Source organism: Sapajus apella, unplaced genomic scaffold, assembly GCF_009761245.1.
Source record: "Sapajus apella isolate SASKATOON/1434 unplaced genomic scaffold, GSC_monkey_1.0 scaffold11, whole genome shotgun sequence".
Classification (NCBI taxonomy): domain Eukaryota; kingdom Metazoa; phylum Chordata; class Mammalia; order Primates; family Cebidae; genus Sapajus; species Sapajus apella.
Window position 1 is genome coordinate 30,136,417 of NW_022436951.1, and position 21,045 is coordinate 30,157,461.

Sequence of the window (21,045 nt, forward strand, 5' to 3'; positions counted from 1 at the left end):
ATTTTCACCCCTTATCTGTTACAGTTTTACTTTTTAAGTTTTTTTGATTTCCCTAAATAAAAATGTTATAATGAATCAAATTAATCAAAGCAAATAATTGAATCACTCAGAGCTCTAATTACTTTGATTGGATCCTTCAATCATAAAGTAGCTTTTTTATTATCTAATCAATTGATGTCACCTGCCTACAAAAACAAATATACATAAAAGGGAATTTTTCTAAGCTCATTTCACTAAAGATATTATCATGTGTTCATCAAATGAGGAAGTTAGAAAGTTTTCTAAAAGAGCAGAATTATGTATTAATTCTAATTTTTTTGAAGAAAATCTTTACTGTTTTCTTGATTCTGATAATTTTTTTGTTGATATTGGAGAATCTACATTTAGAAATAGTAACACCAAAGATAAGAAGAAATTCTGAGGACAGTATTTGTACAGTATTTCTTCATTTTAAGGAAAATAATATTGAAACATACTGAAAGATCATGTGGTTTGCATTAGAAGATAATATTTGACTGTTTAACAGAATAAAATTCACTAATTTTATTTTACAAAATATTTACTATAGAGAACAGAATACTCTCATTATTATACATTATTGTAATATAGAACAGCCTTTAATTTTAAAATATTTAGTATGTGTTTCATAAGAAGACAAATTTCAGGTTCTATGTTTCATAATTATGAAATTTATAGCTAATAAAATAATGGTTCACAAAACTACTTTTATTTTCAAGGTGAACTCTACCCCTTCCCAATTAAATCTGAAGAATGGTAGCGTAAATTCTTTTAGATTTTTTGCATTGACAGCAAGAGGTAACCTCTGAGTTCTACAGTGTTAATCAGCCTGTATTCTAATTTCAAAGGACCAGCTGATGTGGTATCTGACAGCTCTCTAGGGGCTTGCAGATATCTGTCATTTCAGCAGGGCCTGGATAAAACTTCCCCTCCAATCTCCTCACCTTTCCCAGTTTTTATTTCTATTAAGAGTTGGTTTGTTGTGTTTACAAATATCATTCCTTTCCATCTACTTTTTAGGGTGTTACGTGCTCTGTTTCTTCAGTGCATTACTATCTATTTTAAGGCATATTTTTAAATTTAACTTACATTGAAATTATGGCTTTATTCATCATTTTAGTTCTTGTTTTTATGCAAACGTTTACAAGCTTTACTCTCATTTTCACAAACATTTTTCTTACTCTTCCTCCATTTGTTTGAGACTATTTTCACCTCTTAGAAATGTGGTTGGTGGTAAATTATAATTTTGTTATCTGAAAATGCCCTTATTTGCCTTCTTTTCTAAAAGATGACTTGCCAGAAATTGAATTTTAAGTTATTTTTCTCTAATTCTATACAGATGGAATTCCATTGGGTTCTATCTTCATTGTTGCTAATTGCAGTTACTCTATTTTTACCTTGAAGGTGGCTGCCTCTTCAATGACATCTACTTCCTGTAAGATCTTCTCTTGCTTTTGTGTTCTGCAGTTTTTCTGAAATGTGTCAAGTCTCTGATATATTTGTTATTTATATGCTTCTGAAATTTTAGCCTCTTAATACTCTTGAATATCTATATCATTGTGGAACTTCTTTGTATGTATACAAATATTATCCAAATTTTTATTTCCATGTTTTTCATCTCTGTGCCTCTGGACTACATTTGAGATAATATCATCAGATTTATATAAGAACTATCAAACTATATCTTCAACTGAGTAAATGTGATGCTTGAATAATGACATATTTTGCATTTTCAATTTAACTGTTAAATTTAAAATAACATTAATTTTTATTCTATTTCTGGATTTTTTTTGTTTCATTCACATATGCTTGGTCATTATATTAGTCAAGTTTCATGCTGCTGATAAAAACATGCATGAGGCTGGGAAATTTACAAAAGAAAGTTTAATGGACTTACAGCTCTACATGGCTGGGGAGTCCTCACAATTATGATGGAAGATGAGGAGCAAGTCATATCTTACGTGGATGGCAGCAGGCAAGAGAGCTTGTACAGGGAAACTCACATTTTTAAAACCATCAGATCTCATGAGACTCATTCACTATAAAAAGAACAGTGCAGAAAAGACCCACCACCATAATTCAGTCACCTCCCACCGGTTCCTCCCATGGCATGTAGGAATTATGAGAGTTACAATTCAAGGTGAGGTTTGGGTGGGGACACAGCCAAACCATATCAGTAATTTGTTTTAATCCTATATTTTCTTTAAGTATTTTGTGGTTTTTCTAGCTTCTTCAAACATGTGAATATATTTATATTCTATGCTTTACCTGACAATTTCATTATATAAAATCATTGCAGTTCTCTTTCTAATCTCTGTTGCAGTTAATTCTTACTAATGTTACCACTCTCCTGTAATTTTTAATTCTGAATTTGAGCTAATTGTTTTCTTTCAACTTTATTAGTAAAAATACATTGAAGTCAATGTTGAAGCTGTGTTCTTTCAGTATTTGTGTTTACTTCTACCAGTTTCTAGGGGCATTATCCACCTAGACCACTTTAAATTCCATATTTCCAGGACTAGGAACCTTACAGGTGGCATAGATTTGAGAAAAACCTCTACATGACAGCCTGTTTAAAGTGATAAATTCTCAAGTGAGATGTTTGCTGCTTCACCCACCCATAAATTTGCTATAGTCAAGTTTAGTTTATGTCTGCTGGGAAGCTGACTCTAATTCTTATTCATCCTATTACCCTCACTACTGTAAGGAAATCTTAAGTATTATTGCCTGTCCCATGTAGTGCACTTGGTCATTCAGGTAAAAACTCAAGGTTTCCAGAGTGTGGCAAAAACCCTCTGGATGTAAGTCCATCTGGCTCTTGATTTCTTCTCAGGAAGTCTGCTTTTACTCTATCTGTGGATCCTGAAGATTCCTTATTTTCATAATCATTCATTAATAAATTCATTTTTAAATGTTTCTTATCTAGCATATTGTTTAACTTAGAGAGTCACTCAAGGTATCTAACACACACTAGAGTTTAGAAAAAAATCCCCAAATAAAGGGTATTCAATTAGGAAAGGAGGAAGTCAAATTGTCTATTTGCAGACGACATGATTGTATATTTAGAAGACCCCATCATCTCAGCCCAACATCTCCTGAAACTGATAAGCAACTTCAGCAAAGTCTCAGGATACAAAATCAATGTGCAGATATCACAAGCATTCCTATACACCAATAAAGTCTTAAAGAGAGCCAAATCAAGAACGAACTGTCATTCACAATTGCTGCAAAGAGAATAAAATACCTGCGAATACAACTAACAAGGGATGTAAAGGACCTCTTCAAGGAGAACTACAAAGCACTGCTCAGCAAAATAAGAGAGGACAGAAACAGATGGAAAAACATTCCATGCTCATGGTTGGGAAGAATCAATATCATGAAAATGGCCATGCTGCCTAAAGTAATTTATAGATTCAGCACTATCCCCACCACGCGACCAATGACCTTCTTCACAGAACTGGAAAAAAACCACCTTAAATTTCATGTGGAACCAAAAGAGAGCTCACATAGCCAAGATAATTCTAAGTAAAAAGAACAAAGCTAGAGGCATCACGCTGCCTGACTTCCAACGGTACTAGAAGGCCACGGTAATCAAAACAGCATGGTACTGGTACCAAAACAGAGACATAGACCAATGAAACAGAACAGAGGCCTCAGAAGCAACACCACACATCTACAACCATCTGATCTTTGACAAACCTGACAAAAATAAGCAATGGGGAAAGGATTCCATGTTTAATAAATTGTGTTGGGAAAACTGGCTAACAATGTGCACAAAGCAGAAACTGGATCCCTTCCTGTCACCTTATACTACAGTAATGCTTGTAAAAATATATGTATGCCTAGAAAGATATTATGGGGAACTAACATGACAGGGTACACAAGATATCTCAGGATATTAGGGCTTAATATTTGAACACAAAAGAAGCTTTTAAAAAATTGCAAATAGACAAGTTTTTGTAAGAAGTTAAGCAAAGATGGAGATTTTACATGAGTCAAGACTGCACTGAGCAAAATAAATAAGTATATTATTATGGATTAAAAAATGAGATAATTACTTATATCTTAACCATGGCTACATGTTTTATATTTTCTTTAAAGTTGTACTAAAAATTGCAAATACTTTGAATTACTATTTTGCATTATGCACAAAATAATGAACATGCATTTTGCTATGTTCAAGTTAGGCTTATATATTACATGTAACAAAATATAAATTTATTAAAAGCAAATAAGTAATTTCCCTGAAGAAATAAAGAAACAGTGTAATGTTATATACCCCTTAATAAATGAATAAATGTATTGATTTATTAACAGATTAAATTGTATAGAAGCTATGATGTGATGTTTAAAAGTAGGTATAATCAGCGTTCTAGAAAATTAGTCACTGGCAAATAAGAGAAGTAGAAATGAGGATTGTGAAGCTTATTTGTATCTTGTTTATTTTATTTTTTCTTTCCCTTTCTTCCAAGGAAAAATTAAAAAGTTCATTTCCAATGTCAGCCAATATCAGGCATTTTGCCAGACAGGCAAAGAAGTAGAGGTAATATCATAAGGGGTAATGATTAAATTTATTTTAGAGCCTCTGCTTCCACAGCTTCAGAGAGACAGTGATTCATAGCTGAGAAATCAGGATAATGCAATCAAAAGTCCCTGTGGTACCATTCTTGACCTTTAAAGCCAAAGCACATTTGCAGAATGGAAAATTGAACAGGAAACCCACTTTCAAACGCTGACCTAACAATGCTTGGTGGTTCACCAGCTAAACAGAGCTCCTTATCAATATTTCAGAGTCTAATGGAACAGGTGCCCTTTATAACCAAAGGTCATGTTAAAACTAGAAAAGAGAGAGGCTTGAAAAAAGTCATCTTCAGTGGTACTAATCTTAGATACAAAAGAACACAGAGAAACACACACAGAAATATTTTTCGAAAACATTTCTGAAAGGGAGTTTATAATGGTGTATTTAATTCAGAAGCTTCAAAAAGCTAAAACATGTTAGTTATTATTTAATTGCAAGAACAGAAATACATTCATGCTGATACACATATAGGTGTTTTTTTTTCTTAAAGCTCATAGATGATTTTATAAATATTTGTGGAACTAGAAAAAAAATCACCTCCATTGCACACAGATCTGGTATTGGAAATTTATTACTTCCTTTCACTTCTGCTTCTCACTGTATGTCTAATGTACTCTCCTACTTCTCTCCAAGGACAATTTTGCTGATGAACTCCGTTTTTCTGTCTAATGCTATGCTTTAGCATGCCATGGCATCCACTCTGGCTTTACATTCAGATAACTACTCAATCTTCACACCTCACAGAATCTAGTTAGCATAGACCCTAAGGTTTCCATTTCAATTTTTTATAGTGCCAGAAAGACTCAGTCATCATAGCATATGGATAAAGTTTCTGGTGTCAACATTCCATTTCTCTTATGGCTTTTGAGGGAATATGTGTCCCCCCACAAACCGAAAGAAGTAGAAAATAAGAGATACTTGGAACTTTGGTTGGCTGCAAATTATCTACAAAGGGAGAATAAATAGGGAAGCAATAACTAGCTTCTCTACAAAAATTAGCAAAGTACATTTAGGTGAGGAAACAGATTACTGGTCTACCAACCTAAGGCCATTGAATAAATTTATTTCATAATTCAATAAATGGCTGTGTTGTGATCTCCAAGATAAACACTCCAATTCTGAAAATATATGTGGATTAACTGTATTACATTGCCTTATTTTTCTAGGATTATAAAAAGCTTTGGAAAATAGTGAGATATAAATGATATCACTGACTAGGCTTAGAACAACAGAGATTATTCATGATAGTGGTATAAGGTTACAACAGAATCTGAGCTAAAATGTTCAGGAAATATTACAGCAATTACAACTCAACACATGAAACTATTGTAAAATCTTAGCCAAGTTTTTCTTTTTGATAAGAAGGTTAGACTAGATTCATTGAATAGTCACTTACTGAAAATTATCCAGCCAGAAAATAAATTTAGAGCTAAAATAATCATAGTAAAGTAAACAAGACTCTACCTTTCTTGTCAGAGATCTCACAATCTAGACATAATGTCCCTTAGAGCTCTAAAACTCTGCTACCTCATGTGTTTGGGGCAGTGGAGGTGTGGAGGGAGATCCCAGGCATAACATCCTGTGACATGGGGGCCCCAGATCTGCATTGGTGCAGGCAACTTGCCGCTACAAGCTTCCCAGAGCTACTCACACTAAAGAAATTTAAAACTTGAAACAAATGAACACTTTCTATTAAGGGAACTAATGCTGAAACCTCAGTGATACTCTGACAGAAGCAGATTGTAGAATGTCAAATACATTTATAGACTTACAATGGCTTTTGCTTGACTTCTAAACCCCCAATCTAAGTTGAATCTAACTGCCTCTGCCTGGGGGTAGGCATAGTAGACTCACTTGAGGAAGTCACAGGCCATAAGTGGGTCCATCTGACCCATCTTGCTGCTTGGCTGGTCATGGCAGACAGAGAAGAGAGAAGATATAAATATCCGCAAAACGTTTACCTTTATTATTATTATTTTAAAAAGAAAATTAAAAAGGGGCACATGGCCCAATCACTTTCTTAGAAGTAAAAGAAAGATTAGCAAATTTTTGTGAGAAAAATGTGAAAAATGTGCCCAGTGGGGTTGGAAAAGATCTACTTTCTCAATATTACTAGAAATCTGCATTCTGTGCCAATTCTCATGGGTTCACATTCCTTGCTAGGGCTTATAAGGCTCTTCATGGCCTAGTCAGACTTCATTTTCCAACTGTACTCTGAGCCCCTCTCCCCACAACTGCTGTTTACACTAAGTGCATGTGCCCATACACGTGTGACACACTGCTCATGTTTTTCTGCCCCGGGACCTCCTGCCCATGATCACACACAGTGATGAACACCTATTCATCTCTTCAGCTGTCCCATGTAAAGGAAATGTTCCCTAACTCTACAGAAAGGCCTAATTCTTCCTGTATCCATGATTTCCTCAATAAATTTTACTTCGCATTTTAAAAGCCGTGATGTGTTTTTTCTTGTGTCTCCACTGTCTCCCTGATAACCTGATAAATTAAACTCACTGAAAGTGAAGTAGATGGTGCTTCATCTTTATGTCTGTGAACTATCTTACCTTAAGACATTGTATAACTTGCAACTGTCAATAATAATCAATAATAAATAAATATTAAAATAATAGTTTGTCTTCTTCGAAATGAGAGGTTATTGTCATTCTTAAAATCCTTTCTCAATTCCTGAAAGATTTGTAATCATTTAAATAAAGCATACAATATGTGTTCAACTGATGTCAAAAAATGGTCCCTTTTCTCCAGTCATTCCTGTGTCATCTCATCCTTAGCCATGTAACTTTGCAATTCTTCCTTTGACGCCGAACTGACACTGCGACTTTCCTTAGCCCTTTGAATGCTCACTTGTGCCATCTTGCTTGGAGCTCTACCACCGTGAGAGAAAAGCCCAGGCTAATGAAGTAGAGGCTTCTCAGCCAAGGTCTTCCTGGACCAGCCAATTCCCAGTTAACCCAACATATGACCATAGATAACTAAGTGACCATGATCCCAGCCCTCCCACGTCCAGGTCAGTCTGTAAAACCATCAAATCAACATTGATATGAGTGAAATAATAACTTTTTATTGTTAGAAGCCACTAAGTTTTAGGGTGGCTAAATACTTAACTGACATAAGACATAACAATACAGAAAATATTTAAAAAGAGCGAAAAATGTCTTAGAATTTAGATAAGAGATAGAAATTGAATCAAAATTAGAAATATTTAAATATTTTATACAGAAGAGCAGAAGCAAAAGTCAGTACATCTAAAATAAAGTAATGTATTTTATTATTTTATATTAAAATTACTAATATTTTAATGTAAGCTTAAAATAATGTATTTTTTCTTTATTGAATAAGATAGTAAATGTTATTATATTCTCTTTTAACTTTTATTTTAGATTTAGGGAAACATGGGAGCAGGTTTATTATATAGGTGAATTGCATGTTGTGGGGGTTTGGCATACAGATAATTTCATCACCTGAGTAATAAGCCTAGTACCTGATACGTATTTTTTCTGATTCTCTCCTGACTCCTATTCTCCACTCTCAAGTAGGTCCCTGTTTCTGTTGTTGCCCTCCTAGTGTCCATGTGTTCTCATCGTTTAGCTCCCACTTATAAGTGAAAACATGTGGTATTTGGTTTTCTGTCCTTGCATTAGTTTGCTTAGGAAAATGACCTCTGTCTCCATCCATGTTGCTTAAAGGACATAATAGTATTTCTTTTTACGGCAGCATAATATTTCATGGTGTATATGTACCCAATTTTCTTTATCAAGTCTATGGCTGATGAGCATTTAGGTTGATTGCATGTCTTTGCTGTTGCGAATAGTGGTGATATGAACATAGATGTGCATGTGTCTTATGGTAGAACGATTTATATTCCTTTGGTTATATACCCAATAATAGGATTGTTGGCTTTCTGCTTGTAAATTTAAGTTTCTTAAAGATTTAGGATGTTAGACATTTGTGGTATGCATAGTTTGCAAATATTTTCTTCCATTCTGTAAGTTGCTTACTTACTTTGTTGATAGTTTCTTTTGCTGTTCAGAAACTCTTTAGTTTAATTAGATCTCATTTGTCAATTTTTGGTTTTGTTGCAATTGTTTTGGATGTCTTCATCATGAAATCTTTGCCAAGTCCTATGTCTAGAATGGCATTTCCTAGGTTATGTTCCAGAGATTTTATGGTTCATGTTTTATATATAAGTCTTTTAATCCACCTGGAGGTGATTTTTATACATGAAATAAGGTAGAGCTCCAGTTTTGATCTTCTGCCTAAGGCTAGTCAGTTATTCCAGCACCATTTATTGAATGGGGGGTTCTTTGTTTGGTTTTGTCAATTTTGTAGAAGATTAGACAGTTATAGGTATATAGCACTATTTCTGGGCTCTCTATTCTGTTTCTTTAATCCATGTGTTCGTTTTGTACTAGTGCCATACATTTTTGGTTACTGTAGCCCTGTAATATAGTTTGAAATCAAGTAATCTGATGCCTCTAGCTTTATTCTTTTTGCTGAGAATCACCTTGGCTGTTTGGGCTCATTTTAGTTCCATGTGAAATTTTAAACGGTTTTCTTTCTAATTCTGTGAAGAATGCCATTGGTTTTTTGATAGGAATAGCATTCAATCTGTAAATTCCTTTGGACAGCATGGCCAATATTGATTGTTACTATCCATGAGCATGGAATATTTTTCCATTTGTTTGTGTCATTCCTGATTTCTTTGTGCAATGTTTTGTAATTCTTGTTGTAGAGACCTTCCACCTCCATGGTTAGCTGTATTCCTAAGTATATTTGTGTGTGTGGAAATTGTGAATGGGATTGCATTCCTAATTTGGCTCTCAGCTTGTATGTTGTTGGTGTGTAGGGATGCTACTGATTTTTGTAACTTGATTTTGTATCCTGAAACTTCCCTGAAATTGTTTATCAGATCAAGGAGCTATTGAGCTGAAACTAAGGGGTTTTCTAGATATAGAATCATGACCTCTGCAGACAGGGATAGTTTGACTTCCTCTCTTCCTATTTGGATGTCTTTGATTTCTTTCTCTTGACTGATTTCTCTGGTCACTGACACAAGAACAGAAAACCAAACACCACATGTTCTCACTCATAAGTGGGTGTTGAACAATGAGAACACATGGACACAATGAGAGGAACATCACACACTAGGGACTGTCAGGGAGTCAGGGGGCTAGGGGACGGATAGCAGGGGGTGGGGGGATTGGAAAGGATTAACATTAGGAGAAATACCTAATGTAGATGACAGGGGGATGGAGGCAACAAACCACCATGGCACCTGTGTACCTCTGTAACAAACCTGCATGTTCTACACATGTACCCCAGAACTTAAGGTATAATAATAATAATAAAAAGACTTCCAATACTATGCCAAATAGGTGTGAAGAGAGAGAGAGGGCATACCTGTTTTGTGTTGATTTTAAGGGAAATGTTTCTAGCTTTCACCCATTCAGCATGTTGTTGGTTGTGAATTTGTCATAGAAGGCTCTTATTAATTTGAATATTTTTCCTTCAGTGTCTAGGTTTTTTTTGAGGCATTTTAGCATGAAGAGATGTGGAATTTTATCACAGCCTTTTCTGCATCTATTGAGATAATTATGTGGGTTTTGTTTTTAGTTCTGTTTATGTGATGAATCACATTTATTGATTTGCATATGTTGAACCAGATTTTGGTGTCAGGATGATGCTGGCCTCATAGAATGAGTTGAGGAGAAGTCTCTGCTCAATTTTTAGAATATTTTCAGTAGTTATGGCACCAGCTTTTCTGTATACATCTGGTCAAATTCAGCTGTGAATCCATCTGGTCCTGGATGATTTTGGCTTGGTAGGCTTTTCATTACTGATTTAATTACAGAACTCGTTATTTGTCTGTTCACAAATTCAATTTCTTCTTCTTTCAGACTTGGGAGGCTATATGTGTCCAGGAATTTATTTATATATTTCAGATTTTCTGGAATGTCTGCATAGAAGTGTTCATAGTAGTCCCTGATATTATTTTCTTTTTGTATTTCTGTGGGTTCAGTGATAGCATCCCATTTGTCATTTACAATTGGGTTTATTTGAATCTTCTCTTTCTTATCTGTCTAGCTAGTGATCTATCTTATTAATTTTTTTCACATAACCAACTCCTGGATTTGTTGATCTTTTGTACAGGTTTTCTTGTCTCAGTTTTCTTCAGTACACCTCTGATTTTGGTTATTTCTTATCTTCTGATAGCTTTAAGATTGGTTTGTTCTTGCTTCTCTGTTTATTCTACTTCTGATGTTAGGTTGTTAATTTGAGATCTTTCTACCTTTTTGATAGGCGTGCTTATTTTGCTATAAATGTCTCTCTTAACATTGCCTTAGCTGTGTCCTAGAGATGCTGGTATATTTTACCTATGTTTGCATTAGTTTCAAAGAATTTCTTGATTTTTGCCTTAATTTCATTGTTTGCCTGAAAGTCATCCATGATCAGATTGTTTAATTTCCATGTAATTTTACTAAGTTATTTTCTTAGTATTCATTTCTATTTTCATGGTCCAACAGTATGGTTGTTATGATTTCAGCTTTTTTTGAATTTGCTATGATTGTTTAGTCTAGTTATGTGGTCAATTTTGCGGTATGTGCCATGTGGCAATGAGAATAATATCTATTCTGTTGTTTTTAGCTGGAGAGTTCTATAGATGACTATTAGATGCATGTCATCAAGTATTGGTTCAGGTCCTGAATATCTGTTAATTTTCTGCCTCAATAGTCTAACAGTGTCAGTGGTGTGTTGAAGTCTCCCACATTTATTGTTTTAGAATCTAAGTCTCTTCATAAGTCTCTAAGAACTTGCTCCATGAATCTGGGTGCTCCTCTTTTTTTGATGCACATAGATTTAGCATAGTTATGCATTCTTCTTTACTGAATCTTTTACCATTATATAATGTTCTTCTATATTTCTTTTGATTTTTTTTTTTTTTTTTTTTGTTTAAAGTCTGCTTTGTCTAAATTAGGTCAAAGTTTAAAGTCTACTTTGTTAACACCGGTTTTTGTCTTTCATTTGCTTGGTATATTTTTCTCCATTACTTTATTTTGAGCTTATGGAAGTCATTGCATGTGAGATGTGTCTTTTGTAGACAGCATACCATTGGGTCTTGTTCTTTATTCCACTTGCCACTCTGTGCCTTTTAATTAGAATATTTACTCATTTACATTCAAGGTTAGTATCGATAGGTGCAGATTTGATCCTGTCATCATGTTGTTAGCTGGTTGTTATAAAGACTCGTTTGTGTGGCTGCTTTATGTTATTATCTCTACTCTGTACTTAAGTATGGTTTGTAGTGGTTGGTAATGCTCTTTTCTTTCCATATTTAGTGCTCCTTTCAGGACCTCATATAGAGGCCTGGTAGTAATAAATTCCCTTAGCATTAACTTGTCTGAAAAGGATCATATTTCTCCTTCACTAATAAGCTTAGTTTAGCTGGACATGAAATTTTCAGCTGGGAAATCTTTTCTTTAAGACTATAGAATATAGGCCCCCAGTCTCTTGTGGCTTGTAGGGTTTCCACTGAAAGGGCCACTGTTAATCTGATGGGGATGCCTTAGTAGGTGACCTGTCCCTTATCTCTAGCTGCCTTTAACATTTTTAAATTTTATTTTCACCTTAGAGAATCTGATTATTATGTGTTTTGGGAATTGTCTGCTTTGTGTATTATTTCACAGGGGTTCTCTGCATTTTCTGAATTTAAAAGCCGGCCCCTCTAGTGAGGTTGAGAAAGTTTTCATGGATGATATCCTGAAATACGTCTTCCAGGTTGCTTGCTTTCCCTCTGTCTGTTTTAGGGATGCCAGGAAGTCACAGATTTGGTCCCTTTACATAATTCCATATTTCCAGGAGTTTTTTTGTTTGTGCGTTTAATTCACTTTTCTTTATTTTTGTCTGCCTAGATTAATTCAGGAGCCAGCTTTCAAGCACTAAGATTTTTTTCCTCAGCTTGTTCTATTTTGCTGCTAATATTTCTGATTGCATTATGCAATTCTTACAGTATGATTTTGAACTTTATTATCTCATTTTGGTTCTTTTTTATAATGGTTATTTCATCTATCAGACTGTGCTATTTTACTGTGATTCTTACTTTCCTTGGATTGGATTTCAATGCTTTCATGAATCTCATTGATCTTCATGGCTATCCATATTCTGAATTCTATTTCTGTCATTTCAGCCTGGTTAAGAAACCTTGCTGCGGAACTTATGTCATTGTCTGGAGGAAAGAGGACGCTCTGGCTATTAGATTTGAATCAGTAGAGTTCTTCTGCTGATTCTTTCTTATTTGTGTTGCCTGATTATCCTTCAATCTTTGAAGTTTCTATCCTTTGGATGGATTTTTTTATTTTTTCATTTTTCTTCTTTGATAACCCTGGGAGTTTGATTATGGTATAACATGTGTTCAGTTGACTGGCTTCAGTTCCAGTCAGCTCCTGAGTCTTGGAGGAGATGTTCTGATTACTGCCTTTATGCTTATGTTTCTTTTGTTGAGTGTTCTGGTCTATAGGGTTCCCTCAGGCAGGGGCCACAGTTGGCGGATAAGCCATATCCTTAAGAGGTCAATCCTAATCTGATATCTGTGTGCTTCCTGGGAAAACATAGGACTGCACCTGTCCACAGAGTTCAAATGGAAGTGGGACACTGGGCTGGAAGCTCTAATGGGTGGGCTCTCTTGGTACAGCAGGCAGGCATGGGTAAAGGTGACCATCCTACCATCCGTGTGTTTCTAGGGCATCAGGAGGCTGCATTCCACAGCAAATTTTGGAAGAAGTAGGACCACTGAGCCAGAAAGTCTAGCAGGCAATGCTCATCTGGCTGTCAGTGCCAGGGGTGGTTGGAGATGTTCACCCTGGAGTCCAGATGCTTTCTGGGATGACAGAAGGCTGTGTCCATCAGCTGAGTTTCCACAGAAGCAAGGACCAGTCCAGTGGAAGCTGTGTCCTCTGGCTGAGTTCACACAAAAGTGGGATGCTGGGTGGGAAGTTGTAGCAAGCATTGCCCTCCTGGCTATTAGTGGTTTGGGGGATGGGGAGTGGTTGGGGTGCAGTCACTCACCCTGCTGTCAGGGTGTTTCCCAGGACATTAGGAGGCTGCACCCTCCAGCTAAGTACACACAAAAGCAAGACTGCTGGGCTGGAGGCTCTAGCAAATGCTGCTCACCTGGCTACCCATGGTGAGGTTGGGCAAAGTGGCAGGCCAAATTTGGGCCTAAGCAGGACTGCTGAAGCAAAGTCCCCTCTGGCAAGGTGGGTTGGAGGAATCCTACTGCTCCCAGGCACCACACCTGCAACCACTACTGGGGATGTAGCACCTGTACTGGTCTCCTCCAGGACCCAGGGCTTGTACAGGTACCCTTTGATTTGACAGTTGCCCCCAAAACTATCTGGCATCTTTCTGTCTCAGTCTAGAAGTGCAGTGATTACCTCATGCCTAGTCTAGCACAGGTCCCTGTGGAAAGTGTGAATACCCCAGGCCTCTCACTCACTCACCCTTTCCCATGTTGGAGAGGTTCTCCTTGCTCCAGGCTGAGACTGGACAGGTGGGGTCCAGCTTCATTCCTCTCTACACTCTGTCTTCCTTTGCTTCCTTGATGAATCCCAATGCGTTTTCTCAAATGACTGGCCTGTGGGTTCAGGAACACTAGCTCTTTTCCGTGCACATTAGCTACTTCCTGTCAGCCATCTTGGCACTGACCACTCATTTTCACGAGTATAATTTTGTCAGATTATTTTGTGAAAAATAATTACTGCTACCTGAGTTTCATTTTTATAGAAAATAATTGTATCAAATTTTTTACAAAAAATCTTTAATAATAAGAACATGAAGACATATTAATACTTTCTTTTTAATATTGTACTCTGGCTTCCAATTTTCTTGTAAAGTTATATTTAGATTCACAAACATGAATGCAAATGTATTTATTTGATTGCCTGGCTTTGCCATCACTAAAAGTGAAAAACTAAAACATTAGTTTTGTTCTAGTACTTCATTCTATTTTATCTTTTTAATCTCTTTGTTGAGTAACTTATTCAGATCAATCAGTGATTTATAAAGCTATTTCATTATCTGTAGCATTAAGCAATTTGAAGATTAATCATCCTTCTATAAAAATACTACTGTCTATAAATTTTGGTGTAAAAATTCTGTTTATTTTATACATAAATGTAACCATGCATGTTGTTAACTCAAGGAGCCAACATTCCACCTGGATCATGTTTTTTATCTCACAACCTGAAAAGATCACATTTAGTTTGTACTGTGTGGAGCCATCAATATTAATTTGATTACTTCTCAGTATAAGGTTTTTTTTTAATGAATCATAATGTATCTTATATTAAGAATCAAGATAAAAATTCTAGGATTTTACAAAGTTTTTGTCTATATATAAGAAATATATTTTGTTATATATAATAAGTATGTTCTATGACAGTGTGACTCTATCTGCCAAATGACAAGTTTTTGAAACAAAAACTAAAAGTGCATTGCATTTTCCACTATGTAGAACTATTTTGTTACTATGATTTTCTATGGCATTTTTATTAAAGAAAATTATAGATGAAAATAAAGCATAAAAGAAAAAAATTAAATTATCTGTTAACTAATTCCACAGTAAATATTAAAATTGCTATATCCAAAATAATTATATTTCAAATTTGTGACATTGCTGAGTTTGTATTACATCTTTTTCTTTAGTATAAAGAGGTTTTCTGAGGATAACAGTTTCCAGCTTCATCCAAGTCCCTGCAAAGGCCACAATCTCATTAACTTTTATGGCTGCATAGTATTCCATGTCACCTTTTCTGTATCCAGTCTATCATTGTTGGGCATTTGAGTTTATTACATGTCTTTGCTATTGTGAATAGTGCTGCAGTGAATATACATGTGAACATATCTTTATAATAGACTGATTTATATTTCCTTGGGTATATACTCGGTAATAGCATTGCTCGGTTAAACTAACGCAAGAACAGCAAACCAAGCACTGCATGTTCTCACTTATGGGTGGGAGATGAACGGTGAGAACACAAGGACACAGGGAGGGGAACAACACTTACTGGGGCCTGTTGGGGGAGGGTGGGGTGGAGAGAGCATTAAGGAAAAGAGCTGATATATGCTGGGCTTAATACCTAGGTGATGGGTTGATAGGTTCAGCAAACCACCATGGCACACATTTACCTATGTACGAAACCTACACATCCTGCACATGTATCCCAAAATTTTAAAAATAAAAAAATACATTTTTTGAAAAAGAAATAAAAAGAGATTATATATCCCACATTCATATGATGTTTGATAGATAAGAAAGCATTTTTTATTAATAATCTATAAAACTCAGGAAGGATGGTTATTTCTTCAGTGTCTCTTATGGGTCTTGTACATTACCTACTATTACAGTTATTGTCTATAAGGAAAAAAGTTTTCAGAACCAAATATGATTAAGGTGCCCCTGGAAGAGAGGAGTAGGAGAAGTACAATCATGTGTCCCTTAATGACAGAGATGTTTCGGAGAAATGTGTGGTCAGGCGATTTTATCATTGTGTGAACGTCATAGAGTACACAAACGTAAATAGTATAGACTACTACATGTACAGCATGTTACTGTACTGAATATGTACGGAAATGTAACACGTTGGTAAGTAGATGTGTATCTGAACACATCTAAACACAGAAAAGATACACTAAAAATACAATATAAAGGCTAGAAAAGGTACATATATATATATAGGGCTCTTACCAGGAATGGGGCTTGCTAGGACTGGCAATTGCTCTGGGTGAATCAGTGAGTGAGTAGTAAGTGAAGGTGGAGGCCTTGAACGTCATTATACACAACTATAGACTTTATAAACACTGGACACTCAGACTACACTAAATTCATAAAGACCATTTTCTTTTTTCAATAATAAATTAATCTTGGTTTACTGTAACTTTTTTTTTTTTTTGAGACGGAGTTTCCCTCTTGTTACCCAGGCTGGAGTGCAGTGGTGCGATCTCGGCTTTAGGTGACCTCCGCCTCCTGGGCTCAAGCAATTCTCCTGCCTCAGCCTCCCAAGTAGCTGGGACTACAGACATGAGCCACCATGTCCAGCTAATTTTTGTATTTTTAGTAGAGACAGGGTTTCATCATGTTGACGAGTATGGTCTCAATCTCTTGACCTCTTGATCCACCCACCTCGGCCTCCCAAAGTGCTGGGATTATAGGCATGAGCCACTGTGCCCAGCCTACTGTAACTTTTTAGTAAACTTATTTTTTTTTAACTTTTTGACTCTTATAATTACATTTAGCTTAAAACACACACACTGTATAACTATACAATATATTCTCTTTATTTTCTTATTGTATAAAGCTGTAAAGTTTTCTCTATTTTTTTCTGTTTGCACTTTTTGTTAAAAATGAATACACAAACGCATAAAGACTAGGACTATATAATGTCAACATCATCAATATTACTATCTTCCACCTCCACATCTTGTCTCAGTGGAAGGACTTCAAACTTCAAAGGCAGTAACACACATGTACCTCTCATTTCTGTTATCTCCTATGATAACAATGTCTTCTGGAAAACTTTCTGAAAGGTTTGCTTGAGGCTCTTTCAGGGTTACTTTTTTTTTTTTTTTACATAGAATGACTATACTCTAAAATAACAAAAGTATACTATAGTAAATATATAAACAAGTAGCATAACTTTATTATCATTATTCAGTATTCTGTACTGTATATAAGTGCATGTGCTCTACTTTCATACAACTGGCAATGCAATAGGTTCGTTTACATCAGCATCACTACAAACACATGTGTAATTTGTTGTACTATTACGTTATAATGGCTACAATGTCACTGGGTGATGGGAAATTTTCAGTTTCATTATAATCTTATGGGACCACTGTCATGCATGTGGTCCATCAACCAAAACAATGTTATGGGGTGCAGGACTGTAATCGAATTGGGAACATAAAATAGTTCTGTTTTTATCATAGCTTTGATTCTCTTTCACCTTTTTGATAGGGTCACTTTCACATATGGGCTTTTCTCGTTCCCTGCTTTTCTCTTATAATCCCCAAAACTGAACTTTAAGGTTGAATTTGACCAAGATTTTGGCAGAAGAAACTCTGTTAAGACAACAGTAGAAAACACCTCTCAGGTAGATCTCTAAACCCAAAGACAAATTTTGAAAGACCAGTGTCTCCAGACTATAAGACATTTATGGAATCACCTTAGCTGATAGCGGAAAGCCACGTCGAAGAGGGCGAGTTCTAGCCCCAAATAGATCCACAGAGGCAGACAGACCTTTTCAAATAAGAGACCCCAAAGTAGGTAGTCAGATCATCAACATCTAAGAGTCGGGTGCAAGTGGTGTGTTTTATCTATTAGGATGAGCATCATGAGTTTTTCTACAGGCCTTGCAAACTTCTTGAGAAGACAAATAGGCAAGTCAGAAACACAGTCATCCTGAAGGGCATTATGCAGGGAAAGAAGTGAACAGTTGAGGGACAGGGATAAAAGTCACCCAGTCATGGATAATTGCAACGCACAAAGCAGGGCCTTGACAACAGGTTAAAATCCTAACATATGTGGATGGATGGATATTCAAAGTTCAAACATTAGAAATTCTGATTTTAATATGAACTATTCAACCCTTTAGCCTGGAATGCTGCTTACTTCCCTGACATGAGATATGACTAGCCTTTAATCGGTACTACTGCTGAAACAGGCTCAGAGGATTCGACAGCCAACCTAAGAGGAATACAAGCCTAAAGTATCATCATTCAACTGCCCCTTCCTCGTCTTCCTCTTTATAAAATTGAAAGGCTGAGTAAGATCATCTCTAAGGCATCTTCTTGGTCTGCAAGTCTCAACTTAACTTTTTTAAAATTCTTTCTATTATTTTTTCACATAATATTTTTAGAGAACAGCACTCTAGAGGTCATCTAAGTGACATAATCTGAAATTTCCAACTCACTGACATCGCAGAATTAATCTAGCCATAAAAATAGACAGAGATCAACACGGTGTCTGAGCCTAAAAGAAAAAGATGAGGGAGGCTGTGAAGAGAAAATTATACCTGACCTCACCCTTCTATTTCCTTTGGCTTTAGTTTTTATAGGATGCTATATTTCTAGGGGAACCATTCACATTTGCTGCCGGTAAATGCTTGTGTTCTGAATTTATTGAGACAGGTAGCAGAATGTCAAGGTATAGGCCAAGGGTAACTAATACAGGGAAAGAGCATTGGAGAGTGACATACACAAATAAAAACTTTGTGTATTACACATGTGTTGGGGGGTGGGGAATGGAGCATTTACAGAAAAATGTAACTGGCCAGATTTTAAACAAATTATAATAAAAGAAAGCACCATATCATATTTTGTCATTTCTTTCCTTCCTAAAGTTGTCCTGGGTTGCTATAAATAATTCCAGAGAAAATGGGTCTTTAAAATTATAATGCATTGCATGTAACAATTTTGTTTTAGTATATGCTTACCTAGTTTTTAAAGGGAGAAACCCATAATTTTTACATAATATAAATGTAGTCTCTTAACTGGAGTTTTAGGAAGCAGGTAGGTAGCTGTTATATCCAGCTGATATTTTTTATCCTAATACAAATGCTCAATGACATCTTCCATTTGCAAAACCAGGGATTTAACTGAGTACAGATATTCTTGTAAAAATTTTTAAAGTGGGAATAAAAAACTCTAACTCAACATGCTTTCATAAGCCTCCTTCACAACAGGCATTCTCTCTTAGTACACGTATAATAGCTTAGGAGTGATTTTATTCTTAAATATTGAAAGCAGCAAATGAGAGTGTTCTTTTTACTTAATCCTTTATAGAATATTTCCACTTGATTCCAGCTCATTCAAAGCACAGAGGCATAATAGGTGGCTTATATTTAAAAGCAAATAGGCTTTTTAATATTAGTTCACAATTTAGTTAACAGGCTCTTACAAATGTATACATAAGTATTTAAGCTGGCTAATAACCTGGTAACGAATGCAGTTTCTATGTGTGTGTAAATTTAAGAGATACTCTCAAAAGAAGGCAAAATAGCTTTTTCTTTAAAGTTGGTTTTGAGATAGTTGCAGATTTATATGCAGTTATAAGTAACAATACAGAGAGATTTCATGTACCTAGACCACCAGTTTCCTCCAATAATGATAAATTGCAGAACAATAATATTATAACCATTATACTGACATTGATCCAATCCATAAATCTTATCAAAATTTTACCTGTATGTGTGTGTGTGTGTGTGTGTGTGTGTGTGTGTGTGTGTGTGTGTGCTTGTGTGTGTGTACATGTGTTGATTTTTATTCATTTTTATCACAGGGGTAGGCTTTCATTTCCACCACCACAGTCAAGGTAAAGAACGGTTCCATCATCACAAGCATCCCTCATCTTGCCTTTTTATAACTGCAAAGTCCACTTCTATCTCCAAAAACACACAATGTCAAAATGAAGATTGAAAAATGATAAGGAAATTGAGAATGGTAAGAATGTATAAAAAGAATTAGTAAAACACAAAACAAGGCAATAGGAGATAAACACAGGTCATGGATGTCTTCACCGAGTTTGCCCCCAGAAGACAGAGTCTAGGACAAGGGATTTTATATCAGTAATTTCTTTTGAGAATTGAATAGAAGTAATAGAAGCAGAAAACTGGGAAGACTAAGAAATAGAAAGTGAAAAAATGAGTACAATGGTAAGACTTTCAAGCTGGCAATCACTGAGGGCAACTGGGGTTTGACCCTAATGGGACACTATGAGGAATCAGGTAGAATGCATCACAGAATTCACTAGCGATGGGATAAAAAGGGGAGCTTTTATCTAAGAGCGCCTGCCACAGTCCCTTGTTGGATTGATGAAAGGCTGACTCAGGAGGAATTCACTTCCTCACACCTCTTTACATGCACAAAGTCAGTGCCAAACTGGTTCCTACAGAGAGCCAGGCTACAGCCTCAGAAAAGTCACAGGAGGAGAGCCACTGAAATGTGGTGCATCTGAAAAAAGATGTGTTAGGTTACCTTTGTGAAGTTGGTTGATACAACAAAAGGTGAGTAGACAGTGGAAATTAGGTGGTTCACAAGAGGTATTTAACATTTTGAGTTTCATAGGTGAGACAAGAGAACCACTTCTTAGTTATAAGTAAATACCTTTCAGATAAGGCACCTGATTGAAATTCTATTACTTACATCAAGTAACTCAGGAAACCACCAAGAAATTCTTTAAACCATCCCATTTAAGGTTTTGCTCTATCAGACTTTATGTATTACTCAGGGTTATCCAGAGAAACAGATGAAGAAGATGAAGAGATAGATGATTGATTGATGGAGAAAGAACAAAAGAAAGAAAGAGAGAGAGAGAGAAAGAAAGAAAAAGAAAGAAAGAAAGAAAGAAAGAAAGAAAGAAAGAAAGAAAGAAA